The sequence below is a fragment of the Pinus tabuliformis genome, chromosome 3_2, assembly GCF_031772625.1.
Source record: "Pinus tabuliformis cultivar Carrire ecotype Pingquan chromosome 3_2, CPIR1, whole genome shotgun sequence".
NCBI lineage: Eukaryota > Viridiplantae > Streptophyta > Pinopsida > Pinales > Pinaceae > Pinus > Pinus tabuliformis.
The window spans coordinates 910716073-910737904 of record NC_142302.1 but is presented as its reverse complement, the minus strand read 5'-3'; the positions used below and the strand labels follow the sequence as shown (position 1 = coordinate 910737904).

Genomic DNA, 21832 nt, shown 5'->3' with positions numbered 1-21832 from the left:
ATGGAATAATGATTTTGGAAGGACTATGGATGGAAAATTTTGCAGTGGATCAAGGTTTATTTAATGGAAAGGAAAATGACAAGAGGGTAAACAAGCGAACGAAAAGCAAAAGGACAAATCAACATGTAAGTGAGATGAATGTCTCTATTAATGGAAAATGTGAATGGAAAATGTAAATGAAAAATGTGAAAGACACATGCGACTCTTTGCAAGGAAAATGGTGATGATGATGCTTAGCGAAAATTCTTGGATAGCTTGTGAGTTTGGAGAGGAAAAATAATTGCATTTATGGATGATAGAAATAGATTTAATTGGTTCATGTTTATTGAAATTGGTCGTAGAAAACCAATCATGCATAATTGGCTTTCTTCAATTCTTCGATTGCCTTGGAACTTGAAAATAAACATGGCACTAACATTGCAACAAATGTAAGTGTGTTCAAATAGAAGTGATAAATTTCTCTAGGTACATACGAAAAATTTGCATAATTGACAGGTTCATGACGTGTTTTCATTTCATGTGGTTAGTCCAATTTCACAACTGTGATAATAAATCCAATTTCTAAAAGAAAACAATTTCCTCAATTTATGTTTGAATCATGGCATTTCATAAAGATAAAGAAATATTATTTGTGAATGCTTAATGATTCCTGCAAAACAATCCTTAATAAAAAATTCATCAATGGATCCTGCAGATAAAGTGTCCTTACAATACTTCTTATTTCCTGCATCATACTTGAAAACATAATCATTAGACAAAACCAATAAATTTTGATAATGATTTTTTGATTAGAATGCATTGTTGACAAGTAGATCATTGAGTTAAATGCATAGTTTCATAATTGTTTTTTAGCTCCAAAATTGTGGTTCAACTGCAAAATTGTGTAGTTTCTGTCGCTAGAATCTTGAACAGACAATTAAGTACACATCTATGCATTTTTATTATGAACAAATAACCAACCCAACCTTCAAATTGATCAATACCTCTTCTAGAAAAAAAAATTAGCAAATAAAACATTTTTTGTTTATATATATATATATATATTATATTAATTTTTTTTAATTTATCATACATTATTAATTTTAATTATATTAAGTACATAATCCTATAAAAGAAAGCAAAAAAACTGTGTCTCTACCTAATGACCATATCTAACTGAAGTTAAACCTCAAACAAACAAAAAGATTTGTAAAACATATTGCCTACATGAAAAAAATGGTAAAATCCATTATTTTTTGGTCAAAGTCCTCACCTCCAAGATTGGTATCACCGTTTGTAGCCAAAACCTCAAAAAATCCATTGTAAATAATCAGAATGCTAACATCAAACATGCCACCGCCAAGATAAAAAACAATAATATTTTTCTCTCCGCCCTTCTTGTCCAAGCCATACACTATTGCTGCAACTGTGGGTTCATTGATAATACGAGTTACATACAAGGCAACAATAGCACCATCATACTTCGTTTCTTGGCACTGTGCATCATTAGAATAAGAAGGGATAGTCACCACAACATCCTTTATAGTCTTGCCAAGGAATGCTTCCACATTCTCCTTCATCTTAGTCAAAATCATAGCAGTGATTTCTTTGGGGCTAAACACCTTTGTGTCTCCATATCGTACCTGAACTTGAATATAATATTTCCCATATTTGTTCACAATCTTGTATGGTATCAGTTTCATGTCCTTATGAACTTCTTTGTCTTCAAGAAGTCTTCTGGGATGGTTGCGTCAAAGAGATGTTACTTTAGATGTTGATGTATACAAATTTTGAATGGTGCGTAAAGACATGGAGTTTCAACTCCCATTAGAAGATCTACCTCTTGTATATTAGGGAGATCGGATTCTTGGTAGATTTTTTGTAGGAGAAAACCGAATGGCCGCAATTGTCTCTTTGCATTAATTAAAACCCATTTTTTTCTCACGCAATTTGTCAAATAAGGCTCCAGAGAACCCCGAATATAACCCAATCAGTTACAAATTTGAGAAAATCATTTCTGGGTTTTATAACTAACCCTGTATCGAGTAAAACCCACATTTTATTTTTTTAAAATTAGTTTTCTTTTGGCCATAAATCATGTTTCAAAAATCATGTTTCAAAAATGAAATTTTTAAGCTGCTACACATTCCCTCTGCATGTATTGCACTCGGGCTTTCTGGGTTATAGGTTACAGACCGATTCTTGATGCTTTCCATATTTTTTCCAAAACCAATAATACCTTGTACAGTTATAATTCTTCTACAAATACATCTATAGATGCAAAGGTCATTTTCCCTTCAACATGAAAACCTTGTGACTGTGGAGAAAGGGTTGACAATGAAAGCAAGGACATTGAAACTTCTCATCTTGTCTATAAGCCGTTTTCATTTAGTGAAGTTGATGGGAGTTTTTATGGTAATTATGAGTTCATTTTCCAAGATGTTTTATATTTGAAATCAGGGTTTTCTAATGCAAACTTGGTGATTGGCAATATGGAAGTTGGTATAGAAACAAGGTTTAAAAGCATCCATTATCAAGTTATGATTGCAACTACTCATGTACCTGAGCTAAATATTTTGAGAGTTAAAGAGGTTGGCCTAGAGATAGGTGCATCGATTAATTTGACTGAACTTGTAGATACTTTAAAACAGTGTATTTCACAACGTGATGCACATGAGACATCAGCATGCTCAAGCTTTGTGGGACAACTGAGATGGTTTGCATTAGCATGCTCAAGCTTTGTGGAACAACTGAGATGGTTTGTTGGAAGCCAAATAGGCAGCCTATTCAAGCAAGATTTTAATTTTATTTCTTTTTATTCATTTTTTTTTAAATGATGAATTTTGGATTTAGTTTTTTAAGCTAATACAATTCAATTTATATTTTGCAGGTCGGATGATTTGTCAATTCTCTTGGAAAATGAAGATAGTAAAAAGAGAATTGATTTTTTACATGATTTTTTTTTTAATTATTTAAAATCAAAACATGAATTTTTTATTGAAAATATTTGTGATGTTAATGAAAAAATGCAAGAAAATAAATAAAATTCTAAAATATTTAAAGTCTAAAAACTTTAAAAAATGCAATCAAGAAACTTAAAAAAAAATGTAATCAAGCTTGATTTTATTTCCTAGTTTATCCTACTTGAAAGAATATATATATATATATATATATATATATATATATATATATATATATATTTTTTTTTATTTTAAGTATATGAATGTTTACAATGGAGCCATTTACGTATTAAAATTTCTAAAATGTTCATATCCAAATTTGCGAAATGTACCTGATTGTGCATGAGAACATGATAAATCATTTTAACCTTTAGATTTGCCGCAAATATCTCTTGAAGAATGGATGAATGTCATGGTGCAATCACATTTTGATACCATTCCTCAATGTAGTCCTTGTGCTCCAAAGAATGTTTGATCTCCACTCTAGATCCTTTTTCCATAAATGGTTAATATCGAATTTGTTATATATATATATATTTTAATAAAAATGATATGCAGCTAAATGATTCACGCATCTACATGCTTTAATCATTCATCTAGAAAATAGCTGAAAAATGAACTCTAGACCAAAAGCTAGTTCCTATGCACACTTCCCCGGAAACGACGCCAAAATGTTGAGGCAAATTAATTACCTATCATTTAATTGTCAACCCAGGGGTTTCATAAAACTTGCGAAGCATGCGTGCACTGTATATGCTAGAAATTAACTTTCAATTTAGATCAATCTAACTATGAAACCAAATAATGACAAACCAAATTCACCTATTCTAATTCAAAAATCAACTCAAAAGAAATTATAGTACAATTATAGTACAACACGTGGAATTGAAATCTTAATCTTTAAATCTTGCAGGAATTGAAAAGCACACCACTCTTTCAGAAATGAAAGAAAAAACAATCATTCTTAACCTCTCACACAGGAAAAGATATGAAAGAAAATAAAAACAATTTCTCTTAACTTCTAGGTAGAAAGAAAATAAAAACAATCGCTCTTAACCTCTAGGTAGAAAGAAAATAAAAACAATCACTCTTAACCTCTCACACAGGAAAATATATGAAAGCAAATAAAAACAATCACTCTTAACCTCTCACACAGGAAAAGATATCAAAGAAATAAATCTTAATCTATGAAGAACAATAAATCTCATACATTGTAGGTGGCCAATCCAAAAGCATGAGAGATGGAAAGTTGAGAAGCTCCAAATTCCATAACCAAATCAAAGTGAACATCACTCATGAGCATGGTGCCAAATTCAAATTCTATATTCAAAACATGAGCATTTCCCCAACTTTACACATGCCTCTCAAACGAGAAGGATCTCTTATTTATACAAAAATATAAGAGGCTACCTCATTAATGGAAGTCCATTATCCTCTCCCTAGATCACTAGAAAATCTCATAGAGTTACAATCAAAATAGGTAATGATGAGACACATATCATATTTGACCTTTATCCAAATATCCTTCCATATCTTGTAGGGAATTCGAATTTGAGAATTGGATGCCACATAAGGGTGCCTTTGAAGCTTCCAAATGACTTACACATGTCATGAAACTCAAGCCACTTTTAAGTATTAGCAAGTATATGTCAGTTTTCTAAGTTTTAACCATTTAATTCACTTATAATACTAGAAATCATTAACTTTTGGAAAACACAAAGGTAACCCCATGTAATCATGAAAATGGAGGCTAATGAAAGGTTATATGGTCATGGAGTTGCGACATGCGAGTGAAATGGTGGCAATAAAGGTGAAAGTGGATGATATTTTGAAGACAATTTGGAGACTCTACATACCCCCAACTGACGTTATTGCATGTCCTCATGAAATCTATTGCATTTCTTAATCATGATTTGCTTTTGAATGAGCTTGGCTTATATCATATGTCCTTAGACTTTGCATCTGACAGTGTTTGACAATTTTATTTCGTTTTGCAAAGTATTCCATGTCATGCATTGAATTGCAACATGTTTGGTTGGTTCTTGTGTGACAACCAAATCTTAATTGGTATTGGTTCTTGTGTTTCAATACCTTGCTTCTTTTTGTTGCAGCAAGATTCATTGAACATGTTTCAGAATGCATAAATCAACCATATAATATGCTCATCATTTAGGCATTTATTTGCAAATCACATAACTTTTGAACCATAATCTAATCGTAATTGATTAGGACAAGTATGTTAGGATGAAATGAAGTGATATGGATGTGATAATAAATGGATGTCCCTTCCCCCAACTAAATGTGTTTATGGTTTTTTTTTTCAAATGAGAAAGGAAATATGGTGAAGTATTTTCCAAAAATTGTAATTTTAGTATTCAAGGAATTAGATGATTAAAAGCTAGAAAATAACATTCCTTTACATACCTAAGAAGTGGACAAACTGTGCATATGTAGAGAAGTTGTAGCTGTTGCTGGATCATGGAATAGAATGTAGAATTTCATCTCCTTCTTGGTTTCTTAAATAGTGGATGAGGTGGTGAAAGTGGATTCTTTATTGCTGCTGTTAAATCTATTTTATCTGTTGCAAAATGCTAAATGATATAGTCTTCACCTGCTACAAAACCCGATGGTACTATTCTAGTCATGCAAATGAATGTGTTGTTGTCGAGCATGAAGAGAAGTCATTGGATTACCGGCCATTGATGAATGTCGTTAACTAATGCAAGGAAAACTCACCATTAATTCCAATGAGTGCAAAGGTACCTAAGTACATATTGTGAAGTGCGAATAGATGAGCTGATGTTGAGCCACTTGCAAGATCCAACACTCAAGGGACATTGATGTATTCCCATGATTTTCGGTGAGAGAACTTGTCATTTATGCATACAAACCTCAAGTTACTAATAAAGACTCTAGCCTTGAACCTAGATAATGTGCTAACGTCGATAGGACAAGACTTGTTAGAAGGGAGGAATTATGAATTCCCCATCATCTAACGCAAATATGGAATAATGATTTTGGAAGGACTATGGATGGAAAATTTTGTTGTGGATCAAGGTTTATTTAATGGAAATGAAAATGACAAGAGGGTAAACAAGCGAACGGAAAGAAAAAGGACAAATCAACATGTAAGCGAGATGAATGTCTCCATGAATGGAAAATGTGAAGGAAACATGCGACTCTTTGCAAGGAAAATGGTGATGACGATGCTTAGCGAAAATTCTTGGATAGCTTGTGAATTTGGAGAGGAAAAATGATGGCATTTATGGATGATAGAAATGGATTTAATTGGTTCATGTTTCTTGAAATTGGTTGTAGAAAACCAATCATGCATAATTGGCTTTCTTCAATTCTCCGATTGCCCCGAAATCTGAAAATAAACATGGCACTAACATTGAAAAAAATGTAAGTGTGTTGAAAGAGAAGTGATCAATTTCTCTAGGTGCATATGAAAAATTTGCATAATTGACAGGTTCATGACGTGTTTTCATTTCATATGGTTAGTCCAATTTCACAATTGCGATAATAAATCCAATTTCTAAAAGAAAACAATTTCCTCAATTTATTTTTGAACCATAACATTTCATAAAGATAAAGAAATATTATTTGTGAATGCTTAATGATTCTTGCAAAGCAATCCTTAATAAAAAATTCATCAATGGATCCTACAGATAAATATTTGTTACAATTCTTCTTCTTTCCTGCATCATACTTGAAAACATAATCATTAGACAAAACCAATAAATTTTGAACATGATTTTCTGATTAGAATGCATTGTTGACAAGTAGATCATTGAGTTAAATACATAGCTGCAGAATTGTGTAGTTTCTGTAGCTAAAATCCTAAACAAACAGTTAAGTACACACATCTATGAATTTTTGTTATGAACAAATAACTAGTCCAATCTTCAAATTGATCATTACCTCTTCTAGAAAAAAAATAGCAAATAAAACAATTTCTCTCTCTCTATATATATATTATTTTTATTATATATATATTTTTAATTTATCATACATTATTAATTTTAATTATATTAAGTACATAATCCTATAAAAGAAAGCAAAAAACTGTGTCTCTACCTAATGACCATATCTAACTGAACTTAAACCTCAAACAAACAAAAAGCTTTGTCAAACATACTACCTACATGAACAAAAATGGCAAAATCGATTATCCTGTGCTCAAAGTCCTCACCTCCAAGATGGGTATCACTGTTTGTAGCCAAAACCTTAAAAACTCTGTTGTCAATGGTCAGAATGCTGACATCAAACTGTATGCCACCGCCAAGATAAAAGACAACAATATTTTTCTCTCCGCCCTTCTTTTCCAAGCCATACGCTATTACTGCAGCTGTGGGTTCATTGATAATATGAGTTACATTCAAGCCAGCAATAACACTAGCATCCTTCATTGCTTGGCATTGTGCATCATTAAAATAAGCAGGGTCAATCACCACAACATCCTTTATAGTCTTGCCAAGGAATGCTTTTGCATTCTCCTTCATCTTAGTCAAAATCATAGCACTGATTTCCTTGGGGCTAAATACATTTCTATCTCCATCTCATACCTAAACTTGAATATAAGGTTTCCCATCTTTGTTCGCAATCTTGTATGGTATCAGTTTCATATCCTTCTGAACTTCTTTGTCTTCCAAAAATCTTCTGGGATGGTTGTGCCAAAGAGATGTCTCTTTAGATGCAGATGTATACAAATTTTGAATGGTGCGTAAAGACGTGGAGCTTCATCTCTCCCAATGACGAATCTACCTCATGTATATCACGGAGACCGGATTCTTGGTAGATTGTTTGTAAGAGAAAACTGAATGGCCGTAATTGTCTCTGGGCATTAATTAAAAACCGTTTTTTTCTCACGCAATTTGCCAAATAAGGCTCCAGAGAACCCCGGATATATCCCCATCGGTTACGAATTTGTGAAAATTATTTATGGGATTTATAATTGAACCCGTTCTGAGTAAAACCCATGTTTTATTTTTATTTTTTAAATTCGTTTTCATTTGGCTAGAAATCGTGTTTCAAAAATGATGTTTTTAAGCTGCTACGCATTTCCTCTGCAAGTATTGCACTTTGGCTTTCTGGGTTATAGGTTACAAACCAATTCTTGATGATTTTCGTATTTTTGCCAAAACTGATATTACCTTGTACAGTTACAATTCTTCTACAAATACATCTGGAGTTGAAAAGGTCATTTTCCCTTCAACGAGAAAACCTTGTGACTATGGGGAAAGGGTTGGCAATGAAAGCAAGGACATTGGAACTTCTCATCCTGTCTATAAGCCGTTTTCATTTAGTGAAGTTGATGGGAGTTTTTATGGTAATCACAAGTTCATTTTCCCTCCAAAGCTTTTATTGAGAAAGCCTCACCTTTTATATTTGATAGGTCCAAGAGGTATGGCTTGGTTTCGTCCATTAAAGCTCCAAGATGTTTTACATTTGAAATCAAGGTTTTCTAATGCAAAGTTGGTGATTGGCAATATGGAAGTTGGCATAGAAACAAGTTTAAAAACATCCATTATCAATTTATGATTGCAGCTATTCATATACCTGAGCTAAATATTTGGAGAGTCCAAGAGGATGGCTTGGAGATAGGTGCATCAGTTACTTTGACTGAACTTGTAGATACTTTAAAATAGTGTATTGCACAACGTGATGCACATGAGACATCAACATGCTCAAGCTTTGTGGAATAACTGAGATGGTTTGCTGGAAGCCAATATGCAACCTATTCAAGCAAGATTTTAATTTTATTTCTTTTTATTATTTTTTTTTTAAATAATAAATTTTGGATTTTGTTTTTAAGCTAATGCAATTCAATTTATTTTTTGCAGGTCGCACAATTTGTCAATTCTCTTGGAAAATGAAAATAGTAAAGAAATGAATATAGTAAAAAGAGAACTGATTTTTTTTATATTAATTTCAAACTTACATTTTCCTTTCTATATATATATATATATATATATAGATATACATGATTTTTTCTTTTTTATTATTTAAAATCAAAACATGAATTTTTTTATTGAAAATAATTGTGATGTTAATGAAAAAAATGAAAGAAAATAAATAAAATTATAAAAGATTTTAAAGTCTAAAAACTTAAAAAAATGCAATCAAGAACTTAAAAAAATATATATAATCAAGCTTGATTTTATTTCCTAGTTTATCCTACTTGAAAGTTTTTTTTTTTTTTTTTTTTAAGTATATGAATGTTTCCAATGGATCCATTTATGGATTAAACTTTCTAAAATGTTCATATCCAATTTTTCGAAATGTCCTGATTGTGCATGAGGACATGAGAAATAGTTTTAACCTTTATATTTGCCATAAAGATCTCTTGAATAAAGGATGAATGTCGTGGCGCAATCACGTTTTGATACCATTCCTCAATGTAGTCCTTGTGGTCCAAAAAATGTTTGATCTGCATTCTAGATCCTTTTTCCATAAATGGTTAATATCAAATTTGTTATATTTTTTTATAAAAATGATATGCAGCTAAATGATTCATGCATCTACATGCTTTAATCATGCATCTAGAAAAAAACTGAAAAATGACCTCTAGAATGAAAGCTAGTTCCTATGCACACTTCCCCGGTAATGACACCAAAATGTTGAGGAAAATTAGTTACCTATCATTTAATTGTCAACCCAGGGGTTTCGTAAAAATTGCGAAGCTTGTGTGCATTGTATATGTTAGAAATTAACTTTCAATTTAGATCAATATAACTACAAAACCAAATAATGACAAACCAAATTCACCTATTCTAATTCAACAATCAACTCGAAAGAAATTATAGTACAATTATAGTACAATTCGTAGAATTGAAATCTTAATCTTTAAATCAGGCAGGAATTGAAAAGCACACCACTCTTTCAGAAATGAAGGAAAAAAACAACCATTCTTAACCTCTCACACAGGAAAATATATGAAAGCAAAATAAAAACAATTGCTCTTAACTTCTAAGTAGAAAGCAAATAAAAATAATTGCTCTTAACCTCAAGGTAGAAAGAAAATAGAAACAATCTCTTAACTTCTCACACAGGAAAAGATATGAAAAAAAATAAAAACAATTGCTCTTAACTTCTAGGTAGAAAGCAAAAAACAATCACTCTTAACCTCTCACACAAGAAAAAATATGAAATAAATAAATCTTAATCTATGAAGAACGATAAATTTCACACATTGTAGGCGGCCAATCCAAAAGCATGAGAGATGTAAAGTTGAGAGGTTCCAAATGCCATAACCAAATCAAAGTGAACATCACTCATGAGCATGGTGCCAAATTCAAATTCTACATTCAAAACATGAGCATTTCCCCAACTCTACACATGCCTTTCAAAGGAGAAGGCTCACCTATTTATACAAAAATATAAGAAGCTACCTCATTAATAGAGGTCCATTATTCTCTCCCTAGATCCCTAGAAAATCTCATAGAGTTACAATCAAAATAGGTAATGATGAGACACATATCATATTTGACCTTTATCCAAATATCCTTCCATATCTTGAAGGGAATTCGAATTTGAGCATTGGATGCCACATAAGGGTGCCTTGAAAGTTTCCAAATGACCTACACATGTCATGAAACTCAAGCCACTTTTAAGTATTAGCAATTATATGTCAATTTTCTAAGTTTTAACCATTTAATTCACTTATAATACTAGAAATCATTAGCTTTTGGAAAACACAAAGGTAACCCCATGTAATCATGAAAATGGAGGCTAATGAAAGGTTATATGGTCATGGAATTGTGACATGTGAGGGAAATGGTGCCGATAAAGGTGAAAGTGGATGATATTTTGAAGACAATTTGGAGACTCTACAACGCTTTTGGTGGTGGGTGTTAGTGCCTAGATTTACCTTAGGCTGAGGAAGGTAGGATCCAGGGCCAACATCAAACCATGCTTAACCTGGTAGCTAGCCCTACCAGGTTAGGAGAGGGCTCTCTCCGGGTCAATCTCAACAAATTATAATTGATGAGGGCTTGATATGACTGATAGAAATACTGATCTTAGGCTAGGTATATGTGTGAAAGAGTTTGATTGAATGAAATGATGTTTTTGCTGGCTCAAATGGGAAAGCAGATTTTGGGTGCGGGGATTGAGGTTCAACATTGAAGAGATCTAAATGGGGCAAGGTAGGAAATTGTTTTTGGCACTTAAATTTGAGGGAGATGGAAGGATTGGACATGTGAGGAGCTGAATAGGGCAATGAAAGTCATGGATCCTCTCCAAACAGCTAAAAACATCAAGAAACTAAAGCAAACCTCAAGTAGAGCACTGCAATTTCAATGGATTCTACTTACACTCTTGTTTGATTTAGCTGAGAAGAAACAAGATAGATAATGGCATACATAACACATAAGGAAATTCACAATCACAAAAGAAAGCATTGTACCAAGACAAATTGCCACATGGATCCCAAAGAGTGCTGCAAATCCAGGTCTCAATTCCTTAGCCAAAACGCTGATATGAGTCTACAATGAAGCATAAGGCTTTCTCAAAAGTCCAACCTTATGCAAAAATTCAACCCATACACTATGAAATTCACAAAATATATACATTTTCTCATCCTTGTACTAAGGGATTGAGCTCAACCATTTTCTTCAAAATAGAATCAGTTACATTAAACTTGGGCAGAATGTCTGAAAATAGGTGTTGAAGATGAAATCGTATCTCCTAAACCATAGCACCTGTTACAAAAATAAAAGAGGTTTTTGTAGATAAAGTCATGATAGAGAAAAACCACTCTCAAATGTTGGAAATTCATTTCCATTTGCTCGAAATATGTTCCACAAAATCATCTCTAAAACAGAAAATCATTAAAAATTTAAATCTGTGAAAATGTGCTATACATATCTAGTCACATATCCCAATTCGTGACACCTGTAAAGAAACTGAAAGAGGTTTTTGTTACATGGCTCATTTTTAACAAAAACCACCTTGGGTTTTGTAAAATTAATTTCCACCTGTTGTAAAATGACCCCGCACTAAAATGACTAAAACAATAAAAAATATGAAAAATTTGCTTTGTTTTAATGTAAGCTCCAAATATCACTGTAGATCTCCCACATAGTAGCACTTGTGAATAAACTAAAGGAGGTTCTTGTTATTTTGTATGTGAAGAAGAAAAACCTCTTTCACTTTTGAAAATTTCCTTACCATTATTTCAAAAACTGATTTTGTACTAAACTTGTCATTGTGTGCAGCAACTGATCTCAAAACATGCATAACCAAGAATCACTCATTCATTTTGGTCATATCTTCTAATCCAGGAGCTGGTTACGAGAGTGTGATATACTGTTGGAAATATGTTTCCGAGCTTCTTTTAATGAACATACTTGTGACATGTTTTGTGCTGAACATCATGTGCAAAACATCTAACAAAACCAGACATAGTAAGAGCTCATGTTGATCCCTGGTGATAGGCTGCAAAGACTGGAACTAACATCGGCTCCATTGGGGATGGAAGCTCCTTGGAGGTGCCAAGAACTATAGATCTATGGAAAGAAGATAATTCCTCTTCCATTGGGCATGGATGATCAAACAACCGCAAACCCGAAACAACTCATACCAATTCAAAAACATATACATACTGCAACATGTATATAAACAAATACTGAAACTGAAATGCTGCCTCAGGCAACTTATTTATGTACAAATATAACCCACTTTGCTGCAAAATTGATAGATCAAGTAATGTTGTAATGCCATATCAACCAATCAAGTAACTGTGACAAGGATGCTGCTTGAAAGTGCTTCAACCAGGACACAAATGTAAATGCTGACAGCCATACATGCACATAACAAGTCTGGTTATGTAAAACACAATTTGATCTATCATTCAAACTGAAAAAATACTCCATATATGTGACAATAGGATCAAAGAAACCATAATTTGTTTGCTGCCCCAACTCCTTAATGCATGCTTCCAGCTGCAAACTATCAATGCAAATATCCATGGGCAACCTTACCTTCTGTTCCTTCTGCTGAAAAAGGTCCCCAAAGAATGGGACTCAACAGTCCAGATCTTGGGACTGTATTTGGGTCTCCAATTCAATTAGATCTCCTTCAATTTTGATGGAAAAATCTTGTAAAAAATTGAGTTTAACTTCATGGTTGCATCGACAAGATTTCAGATAAGAAGAAAGAGATGAAGCAAAGTTCTCATCCACCTCATCATCCGTGCACATATCTTCCCATTCTCTAAAACCTTGAATAGAGGGCACCTCTATTTTGAATTCTTCCTCTTTCTCCATCCATGTTTCAAGAAATATATGCAAAAAATCTGCAAAGGACTTAATAGATATGATAGGAAAACCTTCAATCCATTTTCTACATTTGCCTTGAAACGAATCAAAGAACAATCTGATGAAGACATCTTCCTTTTTAACTCTAAGAATTTCCACAAATGTTTTAAAATTTTCTATATTTTCTAGAGTCAAAGTTAGATCTTCCCCATTGAATTTAGGGCCATTACTCAAAATGTATGCATCCTTTGGTAATTGATTAGGAAAACTAGGAAGATTAGAAAAATCAATACATGAATACCTTGAATAAATAGAAGCAACATCTAAGTCCTTCATTTATCCAGTGGAGCCACCATCAATACTTTGGAACTTGGGACTTCGAACAATGGAGTTGCCAGGTAGATGATTTCAGCCTTCATATGTGTCTGACTACTGTCCACCATCAACAATCAGATCTAACTTGATACATGTACTGGGGCAATTTGCAAGTCAGATGTTCAGTTCATAAGACTAGACCGGAGATTGACTAAAGCAACTTTTATGTACTTTTGCTAATGCAAATCAAGAGCGTTTCGAAGGCTACCTGGCTAACTTTAGGCTTTGTCTGTAGTCTATAAAACAAAGAACACTAACAAACAAATAAAATTTTCTTCCCCAGTATGGTCGCCACTATGTTAGTGCCTAGATTTACCTTAGGCTGAGGAAGGTAGGATCCAGGGCCAACATCAAACCATGCTTAACCTGGTAGCTAGCCCTACCAGGTCAGGAGAGGGTTCTCTTCGAGTCAATATCAACAAATTATAATCGATGAGGGCTTGAGATGACTGATAGAAATACTGATCTTAGGCAAGGTATATGTGTGAAAGAGTTTGATTGAATGAAATGATGTTTTTGCTGGCTCAAATGGGAAAGAAGATTTGGGGTGCAGGGATTGAGGTTCAGTCTTGCAGAGATCTCAAAGGGGAAAGGTAGGAAATTGTTTTTGGCACTTAAATTTGAGGGAGATGGAAGGATTAGATAGGTGAGGAGCTGAAGAGGGCAAGGAAAATCATGGGTCCTCTCCAAACAACTGAAAACATCAAGAAACTAAAGCAAACCTCAAGTAGAGCACTGCAATTTCAATGGATTCTACTTACACTCTTGTTTGATTTAGCTGAGAAGAAAAAAGATAGAGAATGGAATACATAACACATAAGAAAATTCACAATTACAAAAGAAATTACTATACCAAGACAAATTGCCACATGGATCCCAAAGAGTGCTGCAAATCCTGCTCTCAATTCCTTAGCCAAAACGCTGATATGAGTGTACAATGAAGCTCAAGGCTTTCTCAAAAGTCCAACCTTCTGCCAAAATCCAATCCCTACACTATGAAATTCATAAAATATATACATTTTCTCATCCTTGTGCTAAGGGATTGAGCTCAACCATTTTCTTCAAAATAGAATCAGTTACATTAAACTTGGGCCGAATTTCTGAAAATAGGTGTTGAAGATGAACTCGTATCTCCTAAACCATAGCACCTGTTACAAAATTAAAAGATATTTTTGTAGATAAGGTCATGATGGAGAAAAAACCACTGTCAAATTTTGGAAATTCGTTTCCATTTGCTCGCAATCTATTCCACAAAATCTTCTCTAAAACAGAAAATCATTAAAAATTTAAATCTGTGAAACTGTGCTGTAAATATCTAGTGACATATCCCAATTCGTGACACCTGTAAAGAAACTGAATGAGGTTTTTGTTATATGGCTCATGTTTAACAAAAACCTCCTTGGGTTTTGTAAAATTACTTTCCACCTATTGTAAAATGACCCCGCACTAAAATGACTAAAACAGTAAAAAATATGAAAAATTTGCTTTGTTTTAATGTAGGCTCCAAATATCACTGTATATCTCCCACATAGTAGCACTTGTGCATAAAATGATGAGGTTTTTGTTATTTGGTATGTGATGAAGAAAAACCTCTTTCACTTTTGAAAAGTTCCCTACCATTATTTCAAAACTGATTTTGTACTAAACTTGTCATTGTGTGCAGCCACTGACCTCAAAACATGCATAACCAAGAATCACTCATTCATTTCGGTCATATCTTCTAATCCGGGAGCCGGTTACAAGAGTGTGATATATTGTTGGAAAGATGTTTCCAAGCTTCTTCTAATGAACACACTTGTGACATGTTTTTTTTTTCTGAACATCATGTGCAAAACATCTAACAAAACGAGACATAGTAAGAGCTCATGTTGATCCCTGGTGATAGGCTGCGAAGACTGGAACTAACAGTGGGAAAGATGTTATCGAAAGGATCACATTGTGAAACTATACCTGAATCTTAGGAGGAATAATAAACCTAGTTTAGTAAGGTATTAGTATCATAATTTGTTGAACAGGTTGAGTAAATAGATTCATACTCTAGCTCGATGGGACTGAGCGACATATGGTTACCAAATGAGTCTATGTTAGAGTTATCAGGTATTACTGAAGGATCAAGTGGAATATTACAAGAAAAAAACATATTCATAGGGGAAATTGGATTGGAAATTTTAGGAGGAGGGAGCTTAAAATTAATCCGTACATATGTAGGAACAAAAAAAAATACAGATATAAACATAAACACAGAGATGTAGCAAGAATAAAACTTCATTTCATTAATATCAAAAAATTGAAATATGCTTACATATAGATTGGAAATGAACTAGCTCGGGCAATGGTAGCTTATCTCTAAGAAGATATGTGGTGGATACATGCGTCTAAACTATGTTATAATGAGGCTTGAAGGCCTATTTATTATTGAGAAACAACGGAAAACCATAAAACTCCAAAATCCTAACCCTAGGAGATGAAGCGCCAAAACTGTGGGCTCCATTGGGGTAAATTGGTACATCAAATTACCGAGGTCGTAACTTTGGCATATGATCTTCATTTGATGCACACGATACGTTGTTAGAAATATCTATCTGAAGACTATAAATTTCAATTGTAAATGTGAGTCAATGACTCACATTTTACTGTTTTCCAAAAAAAAAGCATCGGTTAGGACCTCAAAATGGCTTTGAAAGTTCGGGACCAAAAAACCCCCAAAAATAGTAAATTGTGCTAAAATTAACGAAACTGAAAAATTGAAAGAAACAATGGTGGGAGTCTAAGTGGAATAGGAAGGTGGCCACCAATATCCACCTGGATCAATCCTACCCCCTTAGGAAGAAATGGTCCCCATTGTGTTGAGTGCCTCCATGAGATGGGTAAACTTCCGTTAAACTTGGTCCATGGTGAGCCACTTGCCTTGGTGCAAGAGCTAGCCAGCTTTGACAACCCGATACAGTTGGATCTTCTATTGGAAAGTGTTCTTGATCTGCATGTACATGATTCAATAAGTTGTGGCTTGTTCCATGCAGTCCGGGTTTAACTCTATTGGTGTTAGTTGTTCTGTAATGTCTAATGTGTCTAGAAATGGTAAATTACAACTGAAGGAGGTCCACATTGAACACTGTATGCAAGCCAAGGAATGGGGGAATGGTGAGCTCAAAACCATTGTCTCCCAAAACATTGGTAATGTTGTAAGGCCCATATTGAAGTGGTATACTTTTGATGGTCTTCGGTAAGGCGTTCTTTCTACAAATGCAACCAAACTTTGTCACCACCTAAAACTTGTGTGTCACCTGATGTTGATCATGTCCCTGCTTGTACTTGGCATGGACTTCTCCAAGATATTTTGAACCTGCTAGTGGATGTGTTGGATGCATCCAATAAATTTGGTTTCTTTATCAGCCTCAAATAGTACATGTGTGGATTATGTCTGTGTAATCACATGAGGCATGCCAACATCAATCAAACACAATGGTTGAAATCTTAGACCCACTTGAAAGGGACTATGACTAGTCGAGCTATAGAGAGCTCTATTATAAATGTGTTTCACATAGGGAAGGCTCTCATCCCAGGTTCGTGGATGCTTGGAGTTTTACATACGGAGTATGTGCACTCTTATGTTGTTGATGACCTATGTTTAGCCATCAATCTAGGGAAGGAATGCAATCGACTTGGTGAGCTTGGTGTCTAATGTTGTGTTATAGACATTTTTGGGCACTGCAACCCCAAGCATAAAATGTCCATAAGCCAAGGGCCCCTAAGTCCCTAAAAGTGTTGTTCTAACCCCTAAAGGAACAAGGTCAACTGATTACAGCTTCTCCCATAAGTTCTCCATGAAAAACTACTCAGAACTGGTCAAAACAGGATCATTTCAGCTGCTCCATAGGCAAAGTGCGTTGCATCTCACCTAAGTACACTATGTGGGTGTGTTGCATTTCAAAAATCCCTTCTATGGGGTGCGATGGACGAGAAGTGAGAAATGGCAGTGTCATTCCGCGAGGTGGAGAGGCATGGAATCTTCCAGAAACTTCTCCTGTGACACTTGCCTCTCTGAATTCGACCAAGGATGAGTAAGAGATCATCAATCTCCAAGTGGAAGCAAGAACTATCAGAGGGAAGACACTAATCAAATCACAAGCCGACTTATCTCCCTTACAGATATCTATATATGGATCCCTCATCCCAGAGAACCAGAGGCTGGAATTTTGCATCTTGTAAGGAATTGCTGTTGGTTTCTTGAGACAACATCATAGTGTTGGGTGATCTAAACTTTGTATGAGGTGAAGAAGGGCTTACTTGCTGAGAGGATGATGCTGGGTCATAACAGCTGGTTGTAACTCCCTTGGCTCTTTCTTGATTATCAATAAAAGTTATTCAAGTTTTCCTCCATACTCTTGTGTCATTTATGTTCTATGCATTTGTATGGTCAATTTACATCTGATCCTAGATTGTTTATGATTATAGATCCATGTTCTTGTATATTGTTATGCTACTCTGATCCTACAGGTACTCTGTGAAGCTGGGCGTACAAGGAAGCAAGTAGCGAAGGACTATCAGAAGAGAGAGGAATCGAACTAGGAGATAAGTGCAAGACAGAGGTTGGTCTCCTTTGTTCTTCTCTCATCTATATTTCATAAAGGAAAAATGAAAGTAGCTTTACTTTGTTTGTTTCTAAGGTAGCTACCACACCTTAGTGGGATAAGCAGTTCTGTGTTGACACTTTTCCCTATAACAAAATGGCGACTCCGCTGGGGACGAATTAGGTTGTTTGTTTATATTTCTTGTTGTTTATTTTATAAACTTATAGACGGAGCCTGAAGTCGAGCCAGGTAGATTTCGAACTGCATTTGCTATGCAAATGCAAAGTAGATAAATGTCGCTTCAGTCAATCTCCGAGTTTTGTTTATGAATTAAACAACTGATTTACAAACTCTCTGATTGCCCATGTGGTAGCTCTAGTAACCTCCTTAGATCTACCCTTGATTTTTGATTTACTGATTACCATTTGCTCGGCTAAAACCCATGAACTGAACTGCAAACTGTGACCCGGAACCCAAGCAAAGTCTCGTCTCTGGCTCAGCGCAGGCTCTGTTCTGTGAATATGAAATTCAGCGCACTTCCCGAGTGTAGTAGGTGTGCTGAATTTCAAGTTCACTGTGTTACAGGTGCGTTGATCAGACTAGGCATTGTTCAGTTTTGGTTTCTGTGATTCATTCTTTTCAGTTATGTTCATGAATTTTGATGCCTGTAATCAGTATATCTCTATTTGAAACCCCTTTCCTTACTGTTATTCCGCCTCCATTGTGCAAATAACTGTACATGTTTTTGTGTATTTGTTGAGTCATTTTCGGTTCTCCTTTGCAAAAAAGTAACGTAGTTGTACTGTCGTTTCTCGATTTGAAAGTGTCGTAAGTGTTGTTTTCAGTCGTAGAAGAGAGTCTGATTGCTCTTGAGAGTCAATTTCCTTGTTACTATTGTATTTGATCTGAATTTGTAGTTCTTCTAGTGTCGAAAGCAAGTATTCATTTCCGAATCATAAAGTGTTGTGATTGTCTTCATTTTTTATTTTGAAAATAAACTTGTTAGTAGTTGTCGCTTGAAAAGTAATTCAGATTTGCACATTAGCTTTCTTTTTATCATTCACGTACTAAGAAAGCCGAAAACAAATACCTGCATGTGCATTTGCATTTAGACTATTTGATTGGTTTGATTTAGGACAGTGCATTTAGTGTGTGTTCTTTGCTCTTTGTGAAAGAATACTGTCTCTGTTTCCTTAGTAGCTAGGATTTTCATTGCACAAAGAAGATAAAATACTGTTTATCATCTTAGATTGTATTTTAGGAATTGTACATCTACATCATGCGGTGAACCTGAAAAGTAAATTTCTTAAGAAAGATCAAATATAAAATAAATTTAATGAATCTAACAACGCTTTGGAACCTAACACACAACATCTAGAAGTCTAGGCTAGAGACGTTTTCCAGCTTCGTAAAGCCTAGTAACTTTTGTTCTCACTGATGGTTGGGTGATTCCTCCACTTTGAGATGATAAGTGTCAGTACAGACTTGTGCTCCCACGTACCGTCGAGTATATTTTGGGAGACCACAATAGGTTTAATCCTTTATCCATAGGAAGCCGTGTCTGCTGCCCTATCGATCACAATGCACTGAACACAGCATTCGGGAAGATTGACTGCCGTACCGTAAAAGGTATTCTACAATTTTTCGATTGGTTTGGTAATCCCTCTACCTAGATTTCTAGAGTAGTCCCTTTCGTTCCTTTTCAGACTCCTTAACAGAAAAGTTCCATCTGAGCACTTGTCACTTCAGGCTCATTAAAAATCGAAGGCGACTAGAGTCATCTTTTGTTTTTTCTTGACTCTATAAAATTGAAAAAACAAGTTGTGTCAAAGCGTCTAAATTTATTTTAACCGGAATAACATAACTGTTCCCTCGTTGGTCTTAGAAGTTAGTCTCCCTTCATCGCAAGTTCTTGTAGAATCGCTAGGAAATCTTTTGGATAGACTAGATATGTCTGAACAACTATCAACATCCAGGACTGTGTCATCTGATGCAGCAGCGGTAGAGCCTCCTGTTGCTACTCCAACGATGTTCACCAGTATACCATCTGTCCCGGAAAGTTATCAACAGCAAGCCGGAGTCCAATCAGGGATTGTTTCGACAACATGGTCAGTTCCTATTTCTTCATCCGGATTATCATCAGGTATTTCTTATGTTGAAACTCAATAAATTGATCCAATATGTCTTCAAAGGCCAATCTACCCTTTAAGTACTGGATTTCCACCATATGAAGGGCAGTATGCCTTTTCATTGTTCCCTCCTGGAGAACAACCATATTAGAGTTTACAACAAAGTTTAGGTGAAACTGGAATTACATCCAGTGGTTGGGTACCAATACTGCCTCAGCAACCAAGGGTTTTATATTCAATGCAACCAGTCCACCCTGTGTCGAATATTCCCACTATACCTGCTATGGTGACTGTGTCGCAAGTACAAGCGCTACCTATTGTATGTCAACCCCAAGTTTCTCAGGTTGCAATACAACAACCTCTTGTCTCAATGACACAATCACAACCTCAGATTAGTGCCTCCTTATCTGGAGCGACTCAGGCTCAAACAAGTACTATGACTCCTCATCTTGGTCAATCATCTAGTATTGGACAATAGCCAATGGTCCAACAACCAGGGCTAGTTCAACCTCAACAACCACCATTCCAACAATCATATCAAGGACCTGAGCAACAAGTCTTTGTAAGTAATGGGCAGCCGCATTTCCAAAGCGGTTATCAACAACCATATTATAATGGTTATGCCCATCAACCTTGTCAAATTTTCCAGCATCAAATACATTATGCTGGTATGCAAAGACCCACTACTCAGGCGATTCCATCTTATCCTGGGTATGCTTCGCCTAACCTGAATCAACAGTTGCCCTTTGTAGCAACTCTAGAATTACCAGATTTAAACCGGCTGACGAATGATCCAATTGCTTACGCCTCTTGGTGGCCGATGATTCCGCATAAACTTCCGTCAGATATTCCTAAATTTAATGGAAATTTGGGTGAAGACCCGTCGAATCATGTGATGACATTGCATCTGTGGTGTTCATCAAACACCCTAAATGATGATTCGATTAGGCTTCACCTTTTTCAGAGGACGTTAACTGGTCCGGCATCAAAATGGTATATCGAGTTACCCAAAGCTTCATTTGACAACTTCGGTACCCTAGCCACAACCTTTTTAACCCATTTTCGGTTACCCATAAGGTACGAAACGGGAACAGAACTTCTTACCAATTTCAAACAAACCCAATCGCCGTCCGCTATGTCGACACTTGAGGTACCACAAAATTGCGTCTCCCAAAAGCAGGATCTATTATCAGTAATAGGTGGGATTGACCCAACGGATTCCAATTTTGTATCCTTTAATCACAAAGGATATGACCCTCAGTTACCAGCTCAGCTAGCTTTCCTTATTCAAGTGAAAGCCCTCAACAAAACTGTTCATCGAACAATTATTGATGAGGGGGCATCTACATGTATTATGTCGATGAGTTGCTGGAAAAATTTAGGTTCACCAGCCTTGTCGCGATCATCAACGATGTTAAAAGCATTTGATGGATGATCATACACTCCATACGAGATTTTAAGTAGCTTGCAAGTTGAACTGGGGGGCAAAACAATAGAAATTGATGTTGAAGTAATCGGTGGAAACCTCGATTACAAAATACTACTGGGAAGGCCTT

General features: G+C 35.1%; 1 pseudogene; it reads right to left on the bottom strand.

The window, feature by feature from the left end:
- Positions 1-1202: 1202 nt before the first annotated feature.
- LOC149183586 (luminal-binding protein pseudogene) lies at positions 1203-1682 on the bottom strand (annotated as a pseudogene).
- Between the last annotated feature and the right edge of the window lie 20150 nt (positions 1683-21832).